The 25,517-nt window shown below is 50.0% G+C and overlaps 1 long non-coding RNA gene across 1 annotated transcript in view; it reads right to left on the bottom strand.

Moving 5' to 3' along the window:
- LOC121837020 overlaps positions 1-18,745 on the bottom strand; it is a 201,626-nt gene extending 182,881 nt beyond the window's left edge. Inside the window, exon 1 of the long non-coding RNA XR_006078059.1 lies at positions 18,647-18,745. This is a non-coding gene — a long non-coding RNA (uncharacterized LOC121837020). The remainder of the gene's footprint in view (positions 1-18,646) is intronic.
- Between the last annotated feature and the right edge of the window lie 6,772 nt (positions 18,746-25,517).

The raw sequence follows: 25,517 nt of genomic DNA, 5'->3' as shown, positions 1-25,517 counted from the left end.
GCCTCATATGCAGAGTGCCTAAGAGGTCTCCTGCGTTGCCCAAGGGCGCTGCGAAATGAACTTGTTTTGGGTAGGACAACCTTGCACGTCTCAAACTGTTACACATGTAGAAGCGTGCCTGCTCTTGTACAAAACTGATCACGGGGAAAATACACAGAAACAAGAAATATTCGAACGCCGTCGAAGCACAGAACAAAGCTAAGACGCTAAGAGTGTGAGCCAACAGAAGCCGTTTCACGCTTTCCAAAGAAACAATTCGGCAGAGACACTTAAGACCGCTTACGGGTTGGTGCTTTTTTTTTTTTTGCGTTTTATTTCCGTGACGAGGCATCTGCGTTGCTGTGTTTTTCTTTGTTTTATATCCGTGAGTCACGTGACGCCGTGACCTCATGCGCGTCACATTGTCAGATGACCCGTACAGGAATCACCCATGATACCTATGTTGGCGTTCTGCCAAAATTAGCAGTAAGTTAGCCCGCTACGTTTAGCTGAGGGCGGCACCGTAAGGCGATGCGACGGCAACGCAACCCGACAGCGACGCCACGCAAATCCCAATTTGGCCTCCGTTAAAACGGACTCTGTACCAGTGATCCGCTTGTACCGCCGCAAGACTATAACCAGGCTGGAATTAAATAAAATGGCGTCTGCTTTACTAATTGTAGGGAGCAAACAAATAAAATAAAAATAATTTGCGTGCATTCCTGGTAGGATCGTGTGCGGTTCAAAGTCAAACTCGTTCTGGGACAACTGAGATTTTTTTCCCCTCTTTTAACTAAACCGACACACTTCATCGCAAAAAAAAAAAAAAAAAAGCTTTTATTTAAGTTTTTTTTCTTCTTTTCTTTTCTTTTTTCTTTTTTTTTTTTCTTGATGGGGAGTTAGAAGTTTTTCTTGATGGAGTTAGAGGAGTGACGCCACAAACATTCATTTATCAGACTCGGGGGACATTAGATGAAGGGATAAGCGTCAGGGTAAGTTGGCTAATTAACTAATATATGCTATTTAACTTCTTCAAATTATTTGGGGTCGTGTTGTGCTTGCACTATTGATGACAATTACTATTGGAGGCCGGACCAATTAAGAGAATTTGAAAAAAAAGGTCGTGGTTTCTTTAGATATTAATCGATCAAGTTTCGCGGTTTCGCGCTGAAAAAAGAGCGCCGCAAGCCCTGTCGGCAATGCCACATGGAAAGGTGACACAATGGTTTCAATCATGTCGCCACTATTTCGGCAGCATTTCTTCGGTGGGTGCGCCAACGCCAGAAGTGACGACGTGTCTGAAACGACTACGTCGCTGTTCCAAACGCCATTGTCAGCGGGGATTGTGGCACTCTTTTTGCGCGTAATGTTTATATCGGGCAAAAAAACGCGAAAATTCATCGATTATTCTTTCAAAAACCATTACCTTTTGGCAAACTCTTTGAATTGGTTTGGGCACCAATAGTTATTGTGTCAATACTGCAATTTCAGCATATCGCCTAAAACCAATAATAAAAGGTTAATCAACGCACCTTAGTTATTTAGTCAATTTAATCCCACCACTATCCCCTCGTCTAATGTTCGCCGAGCCTATATAGATGGTAAAGACGGCACTCATCTCGTTTCACCCTATTCCATATAAAAAAAAAGAAAAAAAAGATCAGGCTTCAATTTTGACATTTTGTATAAACACACTCAATACGTATGTGCTTATTCCACGACAGCGGAGAAGTGGCTGTCGCGCTCGTAGCAGGAAAGAGTATTTGCTCCAACCGCGCGCCTTTAATCCCCGTTCCTTCACTTCACATTTTCGTCACCTCCTCCCACTCCTTCTCCCTCTCTCCTCGGGGCTGACAAACGAAAAATACCACCGAGTTTTCGTCATCGTCAAAACGAGCGTTTTAATGCCAACGGATTAAAAAGAGGACAAACGCACTGCTAGACTAGCAACCATTTACTGAAGATCTTCCGCACCCATTAGTTTCATATCTCGGGACTAATGAGTGTGGAAGAAAAAGAGGTTTATCTTCAGTAAATAATTGATGGCTGAGCAGTTCCGAGCATGTTTCTGCGGAAGAGGCAGCCACCTCAGCGAATCTGAAGGGCTTGCGGGAAGCGGAGACAAAACGAGGTAAGGACTGCCAGTTGATCGTTGGCCAGTTGCTTGGCAGCTTGCGTTGGGCTTCACAGCACGGCCAGTTTCGCGAACGCTTCCCTGGCTCGACCACACGTACTATTTGCTCTCTTTCCTACCACTGTTCGGAGCCCACGAGCGGGACACAAATGACCGGCGCCGACTGACGTCCGGTGAAAAGAAAATCAGTCCCCCTTTTCCCCTTTTGGGAATGAATCATTATTACGACCGCGCGGACGGCAAATGCACCTCATTAGAGGGGAAGAGCAAAAACGAAACAAGGCAAAGCGTAATACGCGTTTTCGCGTCATTTTACGGCGTTTATAACCCCCCCTTCGAAGCACTTAAACACCCCTGCCATCAGGGATGCTAACGGGGCCGTATTCGGAAACAACAAACGAAGGGAAATACCCTACATGTTTTTTTTTTTTTTATAAATAACTCTTTAATTGTTTGACGAATTAATTGCTGGCATAGGTTTTACAACTCGCTTTACCGTCAAGTCTTCCCTTTCATTGATGTTTACGGCCGGTGTTCGGGATAGCGGCCGCGTGATTCGCTTGCAACCAGCTCGGAGAACCATTTTATTATTATTTTATATTCCTGGCCTGCGATTGATAAATCAAAATACTTTACTAGGGGCACACAGGACACTCTCCTCATTTGCATTAGACAGGACGACGCCCGCGCCAAATCTTCCCCTGGTGGAGTGGTTTATTTGGCGAGGCCCCTCTCCCCACCCCCTCCTCTCGCTGACAGAGCACGTGACCAGGTGACGTCTCGGAATCTGGTGCGGTTGACGGGGTCGAGGAAGCGATGACGGTACCGCTACCGCCGTCAAACGTGTTTCCGCAGTTCTTCGTTCTCGTCTTTTCCGATGTATTCTCGGGGAGTGTCTCGTATTTCCCTAAGGTATTTGATAATTCTGATGTTTAAGGGGAGGCGACGTCCGTGGGTGCACATTGAGCGCGAGCGTTTTTCTTTTATTAGAAAGTTCTAGTAAATCGTGTTTTCCACTGCCACTTCGATGGATACTCTGAAGCGCGCGCCCGTAGCGGTAGCGGGGTTTTGAGAACTATCTAATGAAACTTCCTATTAGAGAGTTTTCGTAGACCGCGTTTCCTCCTCCGCTAAGCCCTCCGCAACGAAGAAGCCGCTACTGCGCCTGCGCGCCCATGGCCTTGATTGTAGAGTTCCGGCTATCGTAGCGGGGGGTTGTGGAGAGCGTTGCGTGACGGCGAAAACGATCTACGAAAACTCCAGGGCCGGTTTTCGCGAAGCGATGGTAAACCCATTTTGGTAAACCACGGTGCCTAGGAAGGAAAAAGTACCTAGGTACTGTAATAAACGGCTGGATATAGAACAACAATAATTATTTTTGATTGGGCAATAAGATGCGCCATCTATCGGTGAAACAAGCCAGTCCTTTTGTTTATCCTCTTTTTCCGCTGGTTGTCATCGATACAGTATGGTATTTTAAGTCAAAATATAGTAATGTTGTACTTAAAGACCAATTTATTTGCTTCCGATGGTACGAAGAAAGTTTAGCTACTATGCTACAGTTTGTGGACGAATATTCGAAAATGTAAGAAACATTTCCTTCAGTATGTTTCGCCATAAACAACGCATAACTTTCCCGTGTTCCTTCCAGTCTGGCAACGCCGGTGCTGTAGTCTCGTTTTTGTTCCTTGCGACGCACGTTTCTGCGATTCCTGCTGATCTCAACGGTTTGCCCTCTCTTCCGTTTGCCCAACCGATCCACCGGTGACGAGAAGCTAAGCTTCTCGTCACCGTTGAATTGTTGGCCACCGGGATATGTAGAAACCTCGATGCTGTCGGCATACTGTCGGCGCACCGTGAACAAAAAAACAGTACAATGTCTCAGCTGTTCACCCGGAACGAAGACTTTATTGAGGATAACCCCCTTTATCCGCAAAGTAATCGCTGCTCACGAGTTGGCGTGCATAGTGTAACAAATTAAACGTCTTAATATAAATATGTACCAACACTCGTTCGGAAAACATTTTTTTACTCACCATAAAAACACCTGCAAGGCTTATGTACCGTCATATGTTTTGGATCCCGGACTGCTGAAGAGTGATGCGTTCGCGGAATGCTGCCGTCGGTTAAATTAGTAGTCCCTCTGAACTATCGCTTTGCTTGACGTGCTAATAGGTTGATAGTGCGTCATTAATATAACAGCCGGATCGAAATGAATGTTCAGTAGAACCAAGCAGAACTATTAGCCCTCATTAAGCGACGCCGCGGCCATTTTGCTTCTAGGTTCTGCTCCTCCCTCGGAGCCCCTGCTCTCCCAGTCATGTGACCTAGAATTCCCCCTTCTAGGTGCAATAGTTAACTTTAAACCACGGTTCGAGTTCGAGAAAACGGGCCCAGAAGACCGTAAGCTGCGAATAGCCGGGCGCGTGCTCAATCGATGCTCCAAAGTGACGCCCCAGCTCCCGCTGGAATGCAAAGCTCTATCGTACGGTTAACTTGAACTCTCGATTTACTTTCATGGTCATCGTTCAAGGATAATGGAGCCGCCGGTCACAGCCCTTGTAGCGATTAAAATCCCCATTCTCTTTCTTATATACAGGAAGAAGAAAGAAGCCCGGTTAGCGCGTTACGGGAATACATTACTAGTGATGAAGTTCGACGAGGGAAACACAATAATAGTACCAATTAGACGACAAGGCCTCCGCATGACGCAATGCTTCGTGGATCTCCGGCCTGGACCAAACAAGCTGAAGCAAGACGAGAGCCGCCACAACTTGGCGGCTTTCGGTTTCGGAGCGGGAAAGGCCTGAACGGGCTTTCGCGTGGCACCGCTGCTTCACGAACACCATCTCTCGCGGGGGCAAACTCTCAAGAGCGAAAACTGGCTAACAAATGTGTATTTCCACCCCCCCCCCCCCTCCTTCCCCCCACTTTTTCCCGCGTTTCTTTTTTTTTTTTTTTTTGTGCGCGTTTATTTGTTTGTTTAATTAAAAAAAAAAAAAAAAAAAAAGCTTTCGGAACACATTTTTGGTTGCGCGGCACTTGCACGCGGGGATGGGCACCGACGACGAGTGAGTGACTCCGTGGGCGCGCGTAAAAAGTCCCGTTCACACACTCGCGTTTGGTTAAGATTGAGCTCGTGCGATCTGCTACGTCGAGAGAACACGCTGGCCCGCTGGCGCCATCTATGAGGCTACCCTACAACTGCATTTCACTGGAGCGAACCTCTGCGCTATTTGCCACATCAGATGTTCACACTATCTACGAGAAATGGCGGCTTAACCATTGTCAAAAGTTTTTCGAGCCGAAAAAGAAAGAACGAGGCGAGCGAGACAGAAAAAAAAGGCAACACGCAGAAAGTGTTTTACGGCCACTCGATAGATGGCGCTAGTGTGTTCTCTCGTCGTAAGATGTTTTAAGGCGCACGGTCGTTAGCCGTCGCGAGTGTGTGAACCGGTCTTAAACTTCCGCATTACGCATTCGTCCGTTGTGCGCTTCCGCGAGCACTCTCTGGTTCGCTCCCCAGCCTCCCCCTTCCCTCACGCCCGAGGAAAGTTTCCTCTTTTCTCGCCACACCTCGCGGCGAAGAACGAAGAAAAGTCCGGCTGCCCGGGCGGTCATTAGCCAAGTAACGCGCTGTTTCGAATTCGATCCCGCAGAAATAAGAAAAAAGGAGCGCGGCAAATGCGATGGGAGCATACTAGGGAAGACGCCATTTAATTCTTTCCGCGCGGGAGAAAAAAGGGGATAAAAACTAGGGAGGCCGCCTTTCCTTTCCGCCCCGATCTGTCGCTGCGGATCTTGGTATGCAAATTAAAGAGCGCACATTACAGAGGGTTTCCAACTGGTCGGTCGGGGTCACGTGATGTATGGGCTGCGTTTGTAACACGAGCTGAGAGGAGGTGGCGAACGAGTTGATCGTCTGCAAGTGGCTCTGTCTGCTTTCATCCTGGCCACGCGGAAGCGCCGCGCGTGCGCACTTCCGACCAATCTCCGCGGGAGGCGTCTGCCATTAGATTGCGAACGCTCCCCATGGTTCAAGGTGGACCCTCTCTTAAATCTAGGCTATCTAATGCAAACGAGTGAAAGCTCCGCCGCCGTCGGGCGTCGAGGTCCCGAGAAGTTGGCCCGTCCCTGAAACTGCGGGAGTCGCTCTTTAGCCGCTTTGCTTTCCTTTCGTCTGGAGAAAACGGGGAAAAAGAACAGGGAAAAACACGTACAAACCGAGCGAGGGAAGAAAAAGGAATCGGAGACTCGGAATGAGCGCGCCATAAATGGAGGAAGAAAACAAAATGGTTTAGGGGAAACTGCAAAGCGATTTTAAGGAACTACTACTACTACTACTAATAATAATAATAAAATGAATGAAGCTAAAAATGCGTGCCTGCAATAATGACGTAAAAACGGGAAGGAAGGCAGGCCAGCCCCGACACGCCAACACACTGACGGCACGGGTAGCAAGAGAACTGCGCAACTTGGTTTCCCCCACCACAGACTGCGAAGTGCAGTGAAACCTCCGTCAAGTTGAGGACGCGCCCATGAGGCCCGTTGCGTGGACCATATATAGTCATTGCGCGCAACCTCGGTTTCAGGAAACCGAGCCTTAAAGGGAGACCTCAGCGTGTGCCGGACGAACACGACCGGACTCTATTTCACCATCCAGCCCATCCAGCGCTGTGAGCGTATCACGTGACTCCCAAAGGTCACGTGAGACGGCACGGGGTTGGCTTCGGTGGCTCTGAGGTCCATCTTAAGCTGAAACGGAATGTTTATCCGCGTGCACGACATGCTGCGTGAGCGCCGATGGCGTACGTGCACTGGACGCCAGAGGGCCAACTAGTGGGTGACGGTCGAAGCGAGTCAAACGTAATCGCTAGTGGGTCCACGCAGCGCTACCTAGCTCGCCTAAACAACGCCACCAGCGCGTCCCGCAACGAGCGCGCCGCTATCACGCGGCGCTACCAAGACGGACGCGCACAATGCTTTGCGGGCGTCTCTTGTTAATCTTCTGCGTGTTTGCCACTTGGGGCAAGTCGGAGATCCACTAACGATGACGTCACGCGCAGGCCTTGTCTTTGGGCGGTATTGGGTCAGCGCGTCACCGTGACGTAATCCTGGAAGCAAGGTCTGCCGCTGCCAGCGAATAGAGACTCGCCGGGGGCCCGGCTCTGGGGTTTGGGCCGAGGACGCAACAGCGCAAGGAGACTGGCCACGCGCTTGAGCAAGCCGGGGCAGGGCGCCGTCATCGATTGCCGGCCTCATTAGCGAGAGTAATGCACGCTCCGCTCTAGCCTTTGCCGCGAGTCGCCCGGCACTGTCGCCCTGTCCGCTCGAAATAACGCCGCCCGCGCGCCTCGCAGGGACGTCTGCCGCCGGTGACGAAACGACGGCCTTTTCCGAAGAGCCCGCTCCGCACTCGCTTTCGGAACGAGTCGGCAAACGGTCGAAGGCCCCGGTGAGCCAACCTGTGAGCCAACTCCGCAGGATCGCCGTCACGTGCCTCGCTCAGTGGGTCTGATGGGCTCGCTGTGGCCGCGCACCTGCGCCCTATTGTCAACTTGCTGACCGAGACCAACTCTATAGGAAAAGCATCTTACGTACGCTTACACCGAGATATGACCACAAGTCACCTGGAGATCTGTGCCATACGAAGCGCTGCAACCAGTCAAAGGAGCGGCTCTAGCGAACACCACCTAGACAGAAGGCCTCCCCAAGGTCTCCTCTCCCTTCATGAAACGTCATCAGAGTCCGATGGCACTAACTCGGCTATTGGGCCCGAACCCGACCTTCGACGCGCTGATTGGACACGAGCCCCAACCGAATACTGACGCAGCACTCGTGCGCTATCTCACGCCTCGATCGACAGACTGTGAAGACACGTACGGAGGCCTTCTGTCTAGGTGGAGTTGCCCTTGCACGCGGAATTCGAAGCGCGGTCTAGTCACACGGTCAGGTCACAGCGTAACGTCTAACCGTCGTAAGGAAACTCTGATGTGTGAACTACTTTAGTGTAAACGGTCCTTTAAGGGCGAGGCAACAATATTTGTATTTTCAGTAAATACCCCTTAAAATGATCAGTTGACATTCATAACCTATGAAACCCGCGTTGACTTATTTTCTCCGCGCAGTGGCAATCGCACAAGAAATGCGAAAAAGGAATCAAACAAGTAACGTCGCTCGCCTCCCCCCCCCCCCCCCCCCCCTCCCCATGCCATGCGCTAAGGCTGCCAATGCGCGGCACGCGCTGACTTCAACAAATTGTTAAGGTTCGTCTATTCTCGTGATCGCACCGATTGGGCCCGAGCCAATACCCGAGTGCACGTCGAGGCATTGATTGTCACGAGCCCAAATCGAATGCTCACGAAGTGCTCGTGTCCACTGTTCATAAAGCTTGGTAACGAAATTCTAGGGATCGCATTGCTGACAAAGCCATGCGGAGCGGAAGTTCGTCTGCTTCTTTTGCACGGGTTGTGGTGACGTCAGAAGGCCGAGCTCTGATTGGCTCTGATTGAAGGATAGTGGGTAGAGACGTCAAAACAAGCTGCCTCGAGATCTACCCGCTATCATTCCAATCGGAATCAATCGTAGCTCAGCGTCGTTCTGACGTCCTCACATCCCCCGCAAAAAGAAGCAGACGAACTTGCGCTCGGCATAATGCTATCCCCACAACTTCGTCATCGAGTTTCGCGAAGGCTGAAAGAAAACGTCGTCTTTCATTCTTGAACTTACGCGGCGGCAGAGAAGCTTCCAGGTCAGTGGCGTTTGTGCGAGTACACCGGCTCGCACTAGTGCCAGGAAGCTCGTGTAAAGAGAAACATATTCCTACCGAATATCCTTCTTTACACGGCCCCTTTAAGAATAAGACCTGAGTATTATGATCCAGAGAACCCACCGAGCTACCCGCACTCGAATGAATGCTGAAACTAGATGCCAAATTTGCTTGCCCATAGGATTTACGATGCCAATTATCGAGCCGTCTTGAGTCCCTTCTCTTAAACCTCTGTTTAAGAAGCAGGTGCCTTGTCTTAGCGCAGATCCGAAGCAGGTCTCTCTCCATCAACGAGGATCAAATGAGCGGAAGTTTCATATCCACTATCGGCGTCGTCTACGCATCGAAACGAGAGAAGAGCGAATCCCGCTCCCCAGCGCGAGGAAAAGAGGACTTTCGGAGAGGAGAGCAAAGGCCCAAAAACTAAAAAGAGAGAGAGAGAGAGAGAAAGAAGTTTTTACGTAACGTGTGCCTTCAGCGCGAACTAATCCTTACAAGCTTCATGGTTTGATTAAACAAACAAGCAAAAGAAACACTGCTTTCTAAGCTTGAAACGGCGTCGTGTTGATATAATAACAAGTAACTGATCTCAAATTTCCACATACTTTTAACTCACCCCATGAAAGGGAGTATTAGTAACGCCCTGCGAGGATCCACACTTTTTTTTACAAGCTCCCCGAGGATGACGAGCTCTCCACGCCCCGCTCTGGTCGAGGAGGAAAAACCCGGGGACAACGCGCTCGTCGGGGGAACGCGTGGGGACACAAGACGACGCATCCACACACAGCAAACACACGCGGGCAGCGACAACGAGTGAAAAAAAGCCGACAAGCATATTCACCGGATTCCTTTTTTTTTTTTCTTTTCACACAATCGGACAACGCAGATTTTCCTCGCAGTCTCTGCCCACATTCCAGCAAGGTCCCCCAAGCGATGGCAACTTCGCAGCGACCGCAAAGTACGCATGTACAAATTAATAAGAAAAGAAAAAAGAATAAAAGTTTCGCGAAAGTTGGCTATTTTCTCCGTTCGACCGGGGCCCACGAGTGCTATGCGTTCCGTCCAGCCGATGAAGTGGGCTGTATATACGCATAGATGTCTTCTTTTCTTTTCCCCGAAGCGCCCTTTTTCGTGCATCGCCTACGAACCGCATCGAAAATTCTTTCTAAAAAAGAACGCGTCCATCGGCCCTTCTGCACTACCCTCCCCACATTTCTCTGGATTGTTTGCCAACGCTCTTTTCAGGCGCCGCAGGTCCGGCGAACAGTTCGCCCACTAAACCGCCGCTCCTTCTTTCATCCCGTTTTCGTGCCCGGAGGGGCAGAGTCTCCCCGATCCCCAACTCCCGGTTCGATTCGATCCCTAAAGCGACAGCAGATGGGGAGTCAACGGACTGCCTGGACCAATCAACTGCCGATCTCGGTCCCCGCGTGACCGCCCGCCCTTGACATGCCGTTCGCGGGGTCGACACGTGACACTCGTCAGGTAGTTGTCGGTTGGTCTGCCCGGCCAGTTCCACCTTGTTTCCCAGTGTTTGTGCTCGCCTGCGGAAAACGACGCCGTCGTCTTCTCAGTCCCCACCACCGCCGCTTTTTTTTTTTTTTTTTCCCGGCTTAACGTCGTTGTTATTTTTATGATTCTCTTCGGTGGCTTCTACGCTTTCGCGGCGTGCCTCGTCTCTGTGCGCGGCGCGTATTTTGTTGTCGTTCCCTCCGCGGCTCTTTGTGCGAGTCGCTAGAGGCGAGCCGCCCAGACGCTGGGATGGGTCCGGCAGCGTTCTCCCGGAGCCCCCCCCCCCCCCCCCCCCTCACCTTCCAGACGGTTCCCATGGGCATCGCGGATGCCTCGGGTGACAGAAAGCGGAGGACGGCTATCTTAGAGGACAGTCGCAGCGAAAGAATCAAAGTGCGTTCACGCTGCTAGTTCGGCGTGTCATCAGCTCTTTTTGAGAAGCAACACTTGCCGGCGAATGAGCAATTTTGAACTTAACAAACGGGACAAAGACCTCGTCATCACGGACGTGCTCAGCTGTTTCCCGGTGAATCTTCTTCCGCTGTCAGTTTGTGATAGAGGGAAAAGGGCATTCCCAAAGCAAACCTCGTTGGTCACTCTCCTTCGTGACCCGGCGAACGTAAAAAAGAACAAAAAAAAAAAAAAAAAAAACAACGCGGGTTTGTTTTGCCCAAGGGTTTAAATTCATGTATCAGACGAACGGTAATTTTTTATCTCCCGTTAGCTCAAGACAGGTGTGCTTTCTTTTCTTTGCAGGCTGTAACGACACTTGGCAGCGGACGAATCACCCTTCCTCGGTCGCAATTTCTTCCCGAAATCCCCTGGTGCGAGAACGTCGGTTGACTGAGCCTGTAGTTAACGCACACCTGGATCTTTTCAAAATTCGTCATCTAGTAACTCTCTGAGCGCACTCCATTTTGTTGGCTCGAAAAGTGAAAACGCTCCCTTTTCATGGCCACGAATCGAATCGAGTGGCGGCCAGCTGTGTGCGCAACTGATGAGCGCGTGCTAACAGCGAGCTTTCGCAGTTCTTATACAACGTGCATTCCTAACCATCAAGATTGCCGGTCTTAGCAGCCCATTAATGTATACGCTCGTTTTGAGCATGCACTCTAAACATCGCCCTCAAATATGGCGTCCTTGTAGACACTTTTCCCGATCACTCTCTTCTCAGGTCATAAATCACACCACGGAGCGGAAAACAGGAAGATCAAAAACCACGCCGTGCGTGCAAAAGCGGGCGGGTGAATTTAAATCAGCGCCTTTGTGAAAGACAGCATCGACACCAGAGCCCCCTCCCCGCCCTGCCTCCCGATCGCACTCTCCCCCTCTTCCCGGAGAGAGGGAAGAGGGCAAGGCCAATTTCTCGTGTGAAATTTCGAGGTCTTGAGCTCGAGGCGCCGCTTTTTCCTCGTGGGTGGGTCGAGACCCGAAAAAATCACGAAAAGGGAGAGGGACTCCGGAAGTGACTTCCGGCGCGTCCCCTTGTTTGTGTGGCCTATCTCCCGCCCGCTTCCGGTCTTCGTATTTCGACGCATCTCTCTCCGCCGCCCGGGGAACGACTACGGTTCTCGCCGAAAATGCTTTTCGCCTAATCATGGCGTTTAACACCCGAGACTGCGGTGCAGAACAGGAAAAAGTACTTTTAGTCGAAGGAACAGACACGGAAGAGAACGTCTGAACAGCCTTCGCGACAGTTTCGAAAGTGTCTGTACTCAATGTCGCAAACATTGAAGACAAAGGGACAGGCGATGGACGGAAGGTGACCTCCTCTTCGGCGTTCGCTCAGCTAAAGTAAAAAGGGAAAGGACTTTCCCCACAACTCACCTGTCACCGAGGAAGCTATTCGCATTGTTCATGCTCCGCGCGAAGCAGTTCTTTCAAGAGTTGGTTGTCGGAGGAAGAAGCGATGCTTTTGGCGTTTGAAACGTGTACGTCTTGATAAGGTAACACATATATCTAATTAAAAATTCACCTAAATACATCATAGTTTTCTACATAAAGGGGGAAAGTAGTAACGTTCCGCGAGGAGCAGGACTATTTTTACTGCGGTTCTTGAGGTGAAAACGAGTATAGTTATATTTATGAAGCAACTAGTCGTAGATGTGTTTGTTTACATTGACTTTTAAATAGTACGGTGGCAAGTACAAAAATGTGCGATCATTTCGTAGAGACACTAGCGCTACGTGTCTACCTCTAACTCTGGCACGAGAAGGGCTCAAAATGAAAAACACAGCTGCGCCAATATGTTTTTCTGCTTCGGTAGCTGAACTGTTGGTAAGCAATAGCATAGCTTACCGTAGCATATATGTTCGTAACTTATTTACATTCCAGCTCATAAAAGTACAACTGAATGAGACCGCAGACATTAGCGTCCACTACGAGAGACAAAGCTCATTCGCTCTGATCGCCGCTTTTCTTCGCACGCTGCTGCTGTCCGATGTGGCAGGCCAACGCCGAGCACAAAGGAGTCGTTGGGAAAGCCGCTTGCTTCACGAGCCCGTCCGTGGCGTCGGAAGGGCACGCCTTGCCGGAGAGTCCAAGACTGCCGCCGACGCTGGCGCAACCGATATCTCGCCTCGGTTGCGCGCGCGGCCCCTGCCAAAGCGGCACCCTCACGCTCTCAAAAGTGCTAAGGCAGCCTACAGCCCTTCGCGAGAGAGCGCGCTTGAATGTTTCACTCACGTACAGTATCCACAGGGAACGCCAAGCTCAACTTATATTTGTTCTTAATTGTCACGTAACGACACTCCTACGCGACCTTCCGGGGACGCAGGTGTTCCTCGATGACATTCTGGTGGCAGAACGCGAGGAAGAATTCGGGCGAAACTTGGAGAAAGTACTCCAAAAACTGCACAGCAGCGGTGTTCGTCTTCGAGAAGACAAGTGCGAATTCCGGAGGCAAGAGGTAACCTACCTTGGACACCGAATTGACCGTGATGGGCTACATCCTGAAGAACAGAAGTTAAAGGGCTGTCCGGTGAAGGGAGTGCCATTGTCCGAAACGATACAGTATGGTACTCCAAAACGAGCAAATAGTCCTCGCATTACTTCTACGGTCTTTTCTGAAGTAGCACTCTTCACCGGAACAGCCTCAATCCACTTAGAGTAGCTGTCTACTACAATTAGCAGCATTTGTCCGTCGACTGGCCCCGCATAGTCGATATGGATTCTTGACCAGGGTATGGTCGCTGCTGGCCACGACAGTGGCTCCCTTGAGGGCGGCATAGGTTGCGCTTGCTTTTTCCAAGGTCAGCGCTGACTCTGCCAGCAGTCTCTTCTGCACTCCTACATCGCGCACACCACAGACCAGTCGATCCCGGATCATGACGTCGAGGGTGTCGCCGAAGTTGCAGAACTCGGTGAGTTTCCGGAGAGCTGCCAGAAATTCCGAAATAGTTTCCTCCTTTTGCTGGGAGCGGCTATTGAACTTATACCGTTCCATTATTTCGGATGGTCTCGGTGAGAAGTGTTGGTTGAGGGTCCCCAGGAGCTCCTCGAAGGTCTTTGTGCTTGGCTTTATGGGAGTCAATAAACTTCGAAGTAACCCGTAGGTCTTCGGTCCTACGCAAGACAGAAAGATCCCGGTCTTCTGCTTGTCGTCGATAATCCGATTACCGACGAAGAACTGCTCCAAGCGTTCTGCGTAGTTCGCCCATGGCTCCACTTCCGCGTCGTACGCTGGGGCGGTGCCGATAGTCGCCATCTTTCTTTCACTTTAGAGTTCTTTCCGAGAAGAAATCACAAACCGTCGGGACTTGCCTTGTCAGATGTTGGGCATCTGGATGAGGGCTTCGATATCGTTGTTCTCGTCGCCATTGAAGTGACTACTTTATGAGTGACGGTGGCTGAGTCAAGGTGCGGTTAACTGTGTTTATTATAGCGAAAGAAAGGCGTCAAGTCAAAACCAGCACAGAGCATCTTCTGCGTGCCGAAGAGCGTCGGTGATCCGCTGCTGCTTATGTTTCAGCCAGGAGAGAGACGGGAGAGGGAAACTCCGCCGGGGCCCCGCTTGCGAAATCGGGGGTGTCGGGTTGCTCTCCGTCGGTCGGGGAACATGGCTCGTACCGATGGCTCGTACGGTCCGCGTACGTAGCAGTGTAGCAGGCAGTGTGAAACGAATTAGTCGTTGCTTGTTTAGAGAGCAAGAGTTTAGTCTGCCAGAGTATGGTGACATTGTTGCCCACTGCAGATCAGACATTTATCCAGTGCAGCAAGTCTTTAATGCGCGCTGCACGTAGTAGTGAACACGACCGCAAGCCGGTACGATGTTAATCCAGACTGAAGCGGGCAGGCGCTGAGACAGGCACTGTGAAGTCGGGGCGAACACCTCGATCGGTTGTTGTATCTAATTAGAGCAAGAAAAATAGGACGTGCCCGGTGCTTGAGGATCGCCCGCCATGCCTGCGGTACACATTGTAAAGACGTGGCCACTCGAGCAAACCTACCACGAAGGAGTGTCAAGAACCAAGAGAAAACGAGAAACGCTGCCTCCTAGAAAGCAGACTGCAGGGAAACCTGCTGCATCTCAGACTTCTTGTACGTACCTTTTGTACCCCTCCCCCCCCCCCCCCCCAAAAAAAAAAAAAGGATCTAAAAAAGAAATGAAAAAGAAGTTGCGACCGTAGGAGTCTGTTTGTCCATAAGCGATCCGCTGAGCCTAAAGGGAAGTAATTTGACGTGTCAGCACATCCGAACTCGTGTGGCTGTGAAGCACACTGGGAGTCAGCCACCTTATACCCCGTGTCACTAAAGTCGGTTGCAACTCAAGAACCTAAAGCGAGGGAAAGGGAGGCCGGAGAGGAGGAAGCAGACGGAACGCTGGAGAGAAGGGGAAACCTACTCCTCTCTCCAGCGTTCCGTCCGCTTCCTTTTCCCCCGGCCTTCCTTTCCCTTGCACTATCTTCTTGAGTTACAACCGACTATAGCTAGAGCTCTCCCTCTCTTCCCTCAAGTGCCCTCCCCTCCCGTCCCGCCTGCCTAGTGCTTGTAGCGTCCGTGATGGACGCTACAAGCTACACGGGCCAATCCGTAGCTCCTAGCTTGTCTCGTGACTTCGCGCTCCCCGCGTCGCTCCGCCCAACCGGAAGGACACGTGACGCCCTCCGAGCTATGAACTGACTCCTGGGGCTCGTAGCGTCCTTTGCGGTCCATCGTAACGCTATAATGGACACATACATGTCCCGACTATTGTATAACAGCCTCGTACAGCGGTCTGTGCGGAAATGGACGTTCGCGTTATCATGTCCGAGTCCCATTAGAGCGACAAACAGAAACAGCCGACACCGACAAGCCTCCAACACGTCCAACATGCACTCGAAGGTTTCGTTGGGAGGCTTGCAATCACTCGTGCTCACAATTCACGAGCACCGAGAGGCTGCTCGTCGCTCCAGTACGACTGGAGCATTAGAAACAGAACACAGGTTGTGGCTATCAGCGGAGCAGTGTCGACCACTCGCGGGGTTCCATCGGGGGTCCCGCGAGGATCGGTACTGGGTCCAGTCTTGTTTTTATGTTAGATAAGCGATATCGTTAATGAACTCAGCCCTAACGTTACATCTAAAATGTCTGCGGACGACAGCTTGCTCTCTTACTAAAGTATACGCAACCCCATGGGTCAAGAAAACCCTAACTCGACGTCTTTCAACTCTGTTAAGAAATGGTGTGAAAAATGGGGTATGAAAATTAATTAAGATAAAATTGTACCACCAGCAAAAAAGTTAACATACCTCCCTTACACATATAAAGTTGGAAACGATCCCATACCTCAAGTTGATCACTTTCAGTATTTAGGAGTTACGATACCAGCAGACCTCACATGGAATCGCCACATCGATAATTTGTGCAGTACGGCTCGAAAAAAGTCAGGATTTTTGAAGCTAAACCTAGGCCTTACCAGAAATCAGGTAAAATTGACTGCCTACACAACATTTATACGGCCTACTTTAGAATATGCCTGCGTGGTGTGGGATCAGTACCGACAGAATCGGATCGAAAAATTGGAAAAAATACAATGCTCGCTTCATCCTTCCGAGATACTACCGAATGAACTCCGTTTGTAGCATGCTCGAACAGCTCCGTCTCTAACCTATTCACACCCGCCGAGAGATATCGAGGATAAAGCTTCTTTATAAGTTTTCAAAAGACTTACTAAATGTGGAAACATCTCATTTTTAGAGCGCAGCTCTTAGGCGCCCGTTTCCGGCTTGAGCGGCGTAACCGTTTCCCCCTCCCCCCGGTGGAAACGTGACCCCCCTGACGTCACACGACCCCCCCCCCCCCTCCCTCAGTACGCTTCCATCCTCCTCCTCAAGAGCTGCGCTCTAACCGGCGTTACAGGGAATTGTAAACGGCTTTCATTTTTTACAACCCCGTATTACTAGACCAGTAAGGGGGGTACACAATAAGGCTATGACAGTTCCGCGAATTCATAATGGCACATACAAGTATTCATGTTTTGTTAGAACAGTTGAAAGGTGGAAGAAGCTTTCCGAGAGTGTTGTAAATTGTGATTCATTAGCCTTATTCGAGAAATGTTTACCTGAATGGTACTCGACTTCTCATTTATGTTTATGAGTGTGTAAAAGAAGTGTTCCTTTCTCGATTAGGGTATACACTGATAGCGTGTGTAGCGTGATGTAAACCAGCGCGGTCTTGCAAATTGATGTGAAATGTATAAGGTGGTAAAAAATGTATATGATATTGAACGATATGACATCTATGGAAATTGACGTTCCACTCACGTAAAGCGCCTAGAAAAGCGCACCAGTATATACAAATAAACAAAAAGAACAGCTAGAGCGAAAGAGCGCTGCGCTGACTCACCAACAAGTACTCAACAAGCTCCAATTACTACCACTTTACTGCGAACTTCGCCCGGCGGCACGAATCACTCTGCACGCGGTGTAAGAGCCCGAGTTCGGACGTTGAGCCTGTTGAGCAAAATCCACCCGGTGAAAAACGCGTCTTTTTCGCAGCGTATTCGCTCTATGGTCACAGCCGACCGACTAGCGAAAAATCCCGGCCTAACAGGCGTCGGTTGTGAATTTCTCAGTTCGGACCAGTTTTCTAAACGCGCCTTTTATTTACACCCCCAAACAAGCACATCGAAGACAGTAATCATAATCAACATGTGTAACAAAAAAAAAAAAAAAGGGGGGGAGGAAACGGAAGCGTTATTTAACGTTGCCCAGATTTGAAAATCGCGCGCGTTCTTCGAACACGAGCTGCACGCAGGACGGCACGATCTCTCCATAAAAGAACGCGAAAAAAAAAAAAAGAAAACCGCGGGGGGGGGGGGGGGGGGGGGGGGGGTGCGGCGGCAGCAAACAAGCGGAGGAGCTACGGGCGGGTGCGACAAGTTCCAAGTGAGACCCTCAAAACCTACAACACTCGAGAGATTTTCGGCCGGGTGAATGGTTATCATCAGGCTATCACGGCTGGAAATTGAAACCCGAACAGCCGGTAAGACCGGGAACCCTCCCATGAATCTTGCAACAGGACCGTCCCTCCTCCCGAGCTGAGAAGGTGAGTAAGCGGGCGACGGGGAGAGGAGGACAACACAGCAGCCCCTCTCTCCCGGTCCGACCTTTCAAGGCCGTAGACACGGGCACGCACGCCGAGGCGCTGTTTCCCCAGCGGTCGCCGCGTCGCAACTCGCGAAGACGGCCGGTCCCTCCAGGAAGCGGCAAACGCAAAGCCGCCGATTGTTTTGCAGCTGTCAGTCACGCGGCGTGGGCCAAACGTGGCAGAGGCGCCCCGTCGCACGCGCAGACCGCCCTAAAGGAAACAAAACTGGATTCCAAAGCTGCCGTGAGCGCAGGGCCCGAACACCCGTTGACGTTTGGGCTAGAATGCATTTCAAAGTTTAAAAATTAAAAACAGCGCAAAGACACAGACAAGAACGAAAAGGTAGTGCACTGGAGTTAATGTCGACGTACAAACGGCGCTGTTCGTTTACCTTCTCGTTCTTGTTCGTGTTTTTGCGCTGTTTTTGGTTTTTAAACCACCTAACACTCGATCAACTCCAGTCGCGCAGACGTGACGAAAAACAACTTGTTGGCCAGCCACCCGGTCACGCTCGAGTAAGCAACATCTGTTGACGAACGGGCTCGTTTTGTTTGTTTCCGGTTGGTGACTACGCAAGCGCCGTAGAGTCTGTTCGCGGGGTTTGCGGACTGCTCGTCCAACGTGATCCAGCTCTAAACAGACGCGGAGGCAACGCACGGAAGCATGAATCGATCTGAACTCACCGAATCGAAGTGCCCGAACAGCAGCAGACGACGACGGGACAGTCTCAGTCTAAGAGAGAGAGAAACGAGCCCGGTGATTATCCAGAAAGTTAATGTCGACGTACACACACGGTCACGCACCACACTGACGTCACCAGCGGGGGTCACACCAGCAGCGCCCGAAACACGCGCGAAACACAGCGGACGCCGGAGAGCAGACGATCCCACGCGGCCGTCGTCGCGCGCGCGCTCTTTCAAAGCGAGCACGAGCACACGTGACACATCGGAGCGACAACAAACACTCGCCGCGCACGCAACGACGACGACGCCGCCGGAGCTGATTGACGAGGCACGGCGCTGCTACGACGACGAGCCAAGACCGACACGCCGAGATCCGAAAGCGCCGTCGAAGACCGCTCCTGCTTGTGCGCCGGGCCGGCGTTGACAAGGGGTGTGCAAAACAGCGACCGCAGATAGGCGCCGTGAAGCGAGCACTAGGACGCGCCCTGGACGAGCTTCTTCCATTGCCGCCGCGATGGGCTTTCCCTCTCCCGATCAGCGCTCGGGGACGGGAAAGGAGGCCGAAGAGAGGGAGGGACACGCCTGTCAATCCGCGCGCCCAACGGCGAGGAGGACGCTCCCCACGCGATCGGGGAAAGGGGATACAGGTGGAAAGGGCGGCGAGAGGTTACGCCGCTGCACGGGCAGGAAAGGCCGAAAAAAGTCGCAGCAGATGCGAGTAAGCGTGGCGCCATCTAGGATCAGAGAGGCACACTCCGAGCGGCGGCGGCGGTTAATATTCGGTTTCTGTTTGATCGGGCCCGGTCGAGTGCGTGTGTGCGCTGTGGGTGGCGGTGGAGGCGAGAAGAGCGTGTCAAAGCTTGTTTTCTCTCTGGAGACTCTTTTGGTCGCTCGTATCGCTTCTGTCTAATCAAACTCCGAGCACGCCGGTATCTCATCAATCGGGCATTCCGGTTGCACAGGAAAACGCTTTGTATCGAAGCGGGCTCTTCTCTTCAACGGGGCCGGACAGGAAACGCTGGACCGCTTTGTGACCACTGCTCTCGGTTTCTGTGTATGGACCTCTTGACCAACTACCAGTGGCGTAACCAGGGGGAAGCTTACGCCCCCCCCCCCTCCCCCCTTCCCCCTCTTTTTTTCTCCACTCGAAAAAAGAAGAAAAAAAAAGAAAAGACGTTTAAGACTTGTTCACACCCTTGCAACCGAGTACGACCGAGAGAGACCGAGACTTGTTAAAACCTGTTAAAATTTCTTAGGACGAGAAAACACACTGGCGTCACCTATGCGGTGACCCTGGAACTGCACTTCACAAAAGCGAAGGTTTTGCGGTATTTCCGAGGTCAAATGTGCGTAATACCTATAAGAAGGGCTCGTTTATAACGTTGACAAAAGTTATTCGAGCCGAGAAAGAAAGGATAATGCTCGAGAGAAATAGAAAATATGCCAGATTGCCAAGTTTGCGCTGCTACCCAATAGATGGCGCCAGTGTATCCTCTCGTTGTAAGAGGTTTTAAGGAACTTAGTTTTAAGAGGTCGCAAGAGTGTGAACGGGCCTTTACAATCCCCCGTAACGCCGAAACAGAGCGCAGCTCTTGAGGAGGGGGAGGGGAAGGTACGGACAGAAGGCTATGGTTCCTCCTCCTTTCCTGCTCGCCTCCCATTTAGGGGAAAATTTTCCGCTATATTTGTCGGAGAGTTTTTTCCGCAAAACTTAGCGGGGAAATTTTCCGCTAAATTTAACAGGGGAATTTTCCCGCTAAATTTAACGAGGGATTTTTTTTCTCTAAATTTAGCGGGGAAATTTTACCCGTCAAATTTAGCGGGAAAAATTTTTCGCTAAATTTAGCGGGGAATTTTACCCATAATGCACCTCGCGGTTACGCCGACGGCGACGCCGACGCTGCTCAAGCCGGAAACGGGCGCCTAAGAGCTGCGTGCTAAAAAACAAATTCACCGACGACAATTGATGGAATTTTTTCTACAAGTTTTGGGCTGTCTGTCTACAGAGATGGTACATACACCAAACCCACCTCCAAAAAACAAGAAATCTAAACTATGGATTTCATGAACTGATCAAGCAGCTGTCAAGCGAGACGAAACCACTGATTTCCTTTCAGTACGGGGGTTTACACCCCCCCCCCCCCCCTTTGTTTTCTGAAGGCACCCCTTAATTCGCAGCGACTTCTACATTGTCAATGCCCCCTCCCCCTAACTCCCCTCCTAAAAATTTAGACTCCCCCCCCGCCCCCCAAATTTCAATTCCTGGGGAAACCCCTGGACGAAACGCTTCTTCAGAAGCGTCTCTAAAAGTCAAGATGCAAAACACTTGTCTGCCTACAAGAATCTCCTTAGAACGCTGAAAAATGAAATACGATTGTCGTACCAGAGGTACTTCTCTGACATGGCCAGTCAGGCAAATCCCTGCCCTAAACAATTCTAGGAGATGTTTTTTCTTTTTTTTTTTTTTTTTGCTTTTACGAAGGACTAATTCCGTTACCCAATTCCATATTAAAGGCCCATTCTTTGACAACGATGAGGAGGTCGCTAGCTAATGCCTTTGGCGATCACTTCAGTATTCCAGTTCCCAACATCAACAACCCCTGCGGACACACTCGATGCAAACAACTGCTATCTCCGAGCTAAAGAGCACTGCGTCACCTGGACTCAGTTTCTTTTTTTATTAATGTGATTGCTATGTCAACGTGCAAGGCAAGGTACTATTCCTTCGCCATCAGGAATGGAGTTGTGCAATAAGACCTCAGTGGGTTATACGGCTGGGCAAGGCCTTCCGCACAGCATTCCAGGAGGATATGCAGGAATGTGTGCTCAGAAACGTGGTGGCAAGTCCGGTTTTACAGAACATGCCTCTGGGTGATTGCTGGCGGTGGGGATCCTTGTGGTGGCCAAGGGCTAAGGTACAAGGCCTTTCTGGACACAGCAAGCAAGCTGACGGAGTTTCTCTAGTCGTCCTACTTACCTCAACTCAAGAGCCCTCGAGCCCTAGGCAAGCAGCACAGAGGCGAGTGCGTGACGTTGCTGGGGGATCCTTCCTTACCTGTGGAAGTGACTAAGGTTCTTCAAATGGGTCCTAAATATTGCACTACGCCGAAGAGGGAAGGTGTACATCTATTTTCTAACATTCACGACATTGCGGCTGAGGTTCAAGAAGCTGATAGACCCCGCTGTATAGAGGATTGCGTTGATGTCAAGAAAGGGTCCTATCAGTGAAAGCACAATGAGGATTCCTCGTATTGTAGAGTATTTCCAAGCGAATGATCTAAACCTGCTTGTGTCAGTTAAAGAAGGAGTGTTTGTTGTGACATCCGCGGTGAACTACCTAGAAAAGGCTACAGTGGCCATTGAAAAGAACTTTACCAGGTTGCATGGCTTTAAAACCAAGACACTTAAGGCTAGGGCGCCTCAATTGTGCCATAGGCTTGATCTGGAACAACTGCGGAAGCACGTCACCTCCGCCAGAAGGGACCATTTAGATATGCTTTTCACGGCCAAGACTCATAAGGTAGAACGTCCTTTTCGAGTAGTTGTGACGGAAAAAAGGGTCTTGGCAGGGTATGATGCCACGATTCCTTCTACGTGACTTGTCTACCCTCCCACTGGACGATCCTTTTCTGGTGCCAAATTCTGAAGCGGTAATCCAATATCTGCAACAGAATGCTACGACGGTTCACTTCGGGTTCTCTCTTGACGTGGAAGATTTATTTTATTCTATACCTCACAACAAACAGTTTTCATCAGTAAGCGAGTGTACCGAGGCCAATGGTTCCATATCATTTCAGAGCAAATGTGGCATCCAGGTGGAATCGTTCTTAGAACGTCTAAGGTTCTACCGTTCCGCCACTGTTGTCACGTTTAATGGCAATACATATATACAAAAGAAGGGTATATGTATAGGTTCGTGCGTGGCACCCGTGTTATGAGACATTTGTTTTGTCCCAATGCGACCGGGCCATTGCTGACACACTTAACACCGGCCAGGTGTCTGCATATTTAGATATTTTGACGATTATCTTGTCCTCTTGAAAGACCGACCCAATGAGAATGACACGGAAGTAACCAACATCATACGAAGCACCCTCGTAGAGCAAGCACAGGGACTCAAATTTACGCATGAGTTGCCGGCGAACTCCTCTCTTCACTTTCTAGATCTGCGGTTTTCGTTTCTTGATGACCAAGCTTGCTGGATCTACTCTCCAAGATCAAAGAAAATGCTCTTGCAATATGGCTCTGCCCAGGGATGGGCAAAATACATGCAAATATGTATCGAAATACAAATACAAAATACTTCGTCAAAAATGTATTTAATTACAAATCTAATTACATATCCAAAAAAGCATTTAAGTACAATATACAAATACAACCAGATGTATTTGGTCTCTTCCAAATACTTTTCCAAATACATTCCTCAAACTTTGCGTCAGCGAAAAAAACCGTTGCGCCTGCAACGGGTTTTTGGGTATCTCATTTTAATTTTGCATCGCACACTCAGGAGTTGGTGTGCGAGGCTCTAGTAACGTAATAGAAATATAATCACAAAAAATGTAATCAGCTTGGACGTAATAGGTGAAAAAAGTACAGAGCTTCAAGCAGTTTTTTTTCTTGTCGATTACATTTCGGTATAGACCAACAAAGAACCGAAACGACCAAGATGCGCAGCACTAGCTAGAGAATTTTGTATTGTTGCAACTCGCACCAATTACGAAAATCTGGACGACCCGCGCATTTAGAATGTTCCAGGCAAAAATATGGATGGAAATTAGGCTGGAAAGCATCACAAGTTGTCACAGGCACTTATTTAACCAGTCTGCCTGTGAACGTCGATTTTGCCGCTATTCTTGCCCTGGACTAGCACCGTAATCATAAAGTCACTAAACGCTTGTACTTGATTGAGAGACACTGCATTCGGATCAGAACGTAGTTTTCTTCCTGCTCTGGAGAGTGACAATACATTTGAGGGATGTATTTTCGCCTACAAAATTGTATTTAATTACAATTGTATTTGAAATACCCACGTTTTAGTATTTAAATACACACGTCAAATGCATTACCCAATTTGTAATTAAATACAAATGCAAAATACACAAAGTATTTGAAATACGTATTTCAAATACTTGTATTTGAAATACTGCCCATCCCTGGCTCTGCCCATTCAAAGCCAATCAAGAGAGGGATCGTAAGGAGTTGTTTAAGTGCATCCCTCAAGAAATCCTGTAAACACACAGCCGGAGAAAGTTTCAATTCTCAAATTCAACGACTAACGGCATCTGGATATCCTGATTTGATTCTGTTCGATGTTGCTGAATTCATGATTACATCAAGTGGAAGACCAACAAGACATAACTTCAAGGGACGCCGACCGGCTGTTGTGCACCGCATACACCGCATTTCCCATAACTTGAAGCAGGCGGCCTCCAAGTTTGATGTATAGGTTGTAATGTCAGCTCCTGATAAACTAAGAAGGCTATGTCCAAAAATCAATAACCAGCAGGAACAATCTGCAGAATGTGCTGTGAAACATCACTACCAATATGTCAACTGCATCAGCGGTGTAGTGTATGAAATACCGTTTTCGTGTGCAAAGGTAAAGGTGGGGCAATCCGGACGTTGTCTAAATGTCAGGCTAAGGGGACATGCCTTAGCGCTAAGCTAGGTCATCTCCCGCGGGACATCTTGCGGTGCATGTAAGGGACTGTCTGAGTACCCCACTCTTCGAGCGCACGAAAGTACTTAAACGGTTCTCTGGTCAGAGGTGTAGAGAACTCTTCGAAGCACACGTCATACTATCCAAGGGCGACGCCTGCATAAGTGCTCCTTCAGTAGCCTTATCGAAAAAAGAAGTGTTATCTCAGCCTTTATCCGTAAAGATCCTTCCTACGCATAAATTTTTTCACTGAATTATTTTTTCTTCGTCCTCTCTTTGCTTGTTTTCTCCTCCTTTTCTTTTTTCTTCTTTTCTTTTATTTTCTTTATCTTTTTCAATTTTTTTGCTTCATAATATTTTGTATATATATATTAAAAAAAGCATCCTCTGTTTCCTATTCGATGCTTTTAGAGCGCAGCTCTTAGGGGCCCGTTTCCGGCTTGAGCGGCGTCGCCGTCGGCGTCGGCGTCGCCGTCGCCGTCGCCGTCGCCGTCGCCGTCGGCGTAACCGCGCGGTGCATCATGGGAAATGTCCCATAATGCACCGCGCGAGCCCCCCACCAAGGTCACGTGACCTCGTGGGGGGTCACGTGACCCCCCGAAGTCACGTGGCCCCTCCTCGAGGTCACGTGACCCCCGCCGATGTCGCGTGACCCCCCGATGACGTCATCGTCACTGATGACGTCACCGGCATCCACATCGTCATCGTCATCATCACTGATGACGTCACCGGCATCCACATCGTCATCGTCATCATCACTGATGACGTCACCGGCATCCGCATCGTCATCGTCATCATCACTGATGACGTCACCGGCATCCACATCGTCATCGTCATCATCACTGATGACGTCACCGGCATCCACATCGTCATCGTCATCATCACTGATGACGTCACCGGCATCCGCATCGTCATCGTCATCATCACTGATGACGTCACCGGCATCCACATCGTCATCGTCATCATCACTGATGACGTCACCGGCATCCACATCGTCATCGTCATCATCACTGATGACGTCACCGGCATCCACATCGTCATCGTCATCATCACTGATGACGTCACCGACATCCGCATTGTCATCGTCATCATCACTGATGACGTCATCAGTGACGTCACTGATGTCGTCACCGGCATCCGCATCGTCATCGTCATCATCACTGATGACGTCATCAGCGACGTCACTGATGACGTCACCGACATTCGCATCGT

Source organism: Ixodes scapularis, unplaced genomic scaffold (genome assembly GCF_016920785.2).
Source record: "Ixodes scapularis isolate PalLabHiFi unplaced genomic scaffold, ASM1692078v2 PGA_scaffold3__209_contigs__length_174095766, whole genome shotgun sequence".
Classification (NCBI taxonomy): domain Eukaryota; kingdom Metazoa; phylum Arthropoda; class Arachnida; order Ixodida; family Ixodidae; genus Ixodes; species Ixodes scapularis.
Note: the sequence above shows the minus strand (reverse complement) of the source record. Positions and strands in the feature narration are given on the sequence as shown.